Below are 1053 nucleotides of genomic sequence, written 5' to 3' on the forward strand. Positions count from 1 at the left end.
ACAATCAAATTTGCCTCATTTGCTGACCTGTGTGATAGAACTTAAATTTTTGAAATGAAGGAAAAGAGGTGAGCACTCAGGATATCAAGAATAAGGATCATAACACTAAAACCAAATGCCTGGGAGAAACAATTTTTTAAGCTACATTAAATGTATCCTATTTAATTCTTCCAACCACATTGTATAACAATTAATTTTACTGGCTTGAGACTTTGTACTAGTATATACAGTACCTCTTTTGGTATCTGTGACCCCTCTGGAATCATTAAGTACATGTAGTGACCGAGGCATTATAAATGTCTTTTAATACAAGTTCATTTATTACTTGTCCCAAATAAGGGGACACAAATTCATCATTCTTTCCTTGATTCCTTTCCTTTATTACTCCACATGCATGTCTTTGGGAGTTATCCACTCCCTAGGATCTGTTTGCTATGTATGTGCATATGAAACTACCCTGGCCCTCTCTTTTGGAATTATTTCAGAAATATATATCCAGCTGCCAACTGAATATCTGTTTTTATCTCCCGCATATTTAAACCCAATGCTTCCTAACCCAGTATCCATTCCCTTTCCCTCTCTACCTTCTTTTTTTTTTTTTTTCAGATCAACATCTTACATTTTATAATACACTCACAAATTTTTACAGAAATTTCACGTTTACAAGTACAAAAAGGCCAAGAACCTTGAAGAATTGAAGTAACTGTATCGTCAACTACGTTCAGTAGAGTTAATACTGTTGTCCCTGTTTTTCATCTTCTAAATCCAGAAGGGAACTGTGAATCCATCCCCCATGTGGACTCCACTTTCAGAAGCTGGAGACTGGGTGTAGTTCTGCACACGATTGGGTTTCAACAGAGCTGAACTGAGATTCCATCGTGTTCCAGGCCAGATCGGCCAGAAGAAAGTCATCCATTGCTGTCTGAGTTTCATTGCTGATGAAGAATAAGCTTCCCAAAGTTTCGAAGCCAGAGTTCATGGTCTGTGTTTTGGCACTGTTCAACTGAACTTTGCTTTCCAGGGCAGGCAGGTTTTTTTTTTTTTTTTTTTTTT

The 1053-nt window shown here is 37.2% G+C and overlaps 1 pseudogene; it reads right to left on the bottom strand.

Moving 5' to 3' along the window:
- Positions 1-808: 808 nt before the first annotated feature.
- Positions 809-1053, bottom strand: part of LOC104982482 — a 4035-nt pseudogene continuing 3790 nt past the window's right edge.

Source organism: Bison bison, unplaced genomic scaffold, assembly GCF_000754665.1.
Source record: "Bison bison bison isolate TAMUID 2011002044 unplaced genomic scaffold, Bison_UMD1.0 scf7180017864531, whole genome shotgun sequence".
Classification (NCBI taxonomy): domain Eukaryota; kingdom Metazoa; phylum Chordata; class Mammalia; order Artiodactyla; family Bovidae; genus Bison; species Bison bison.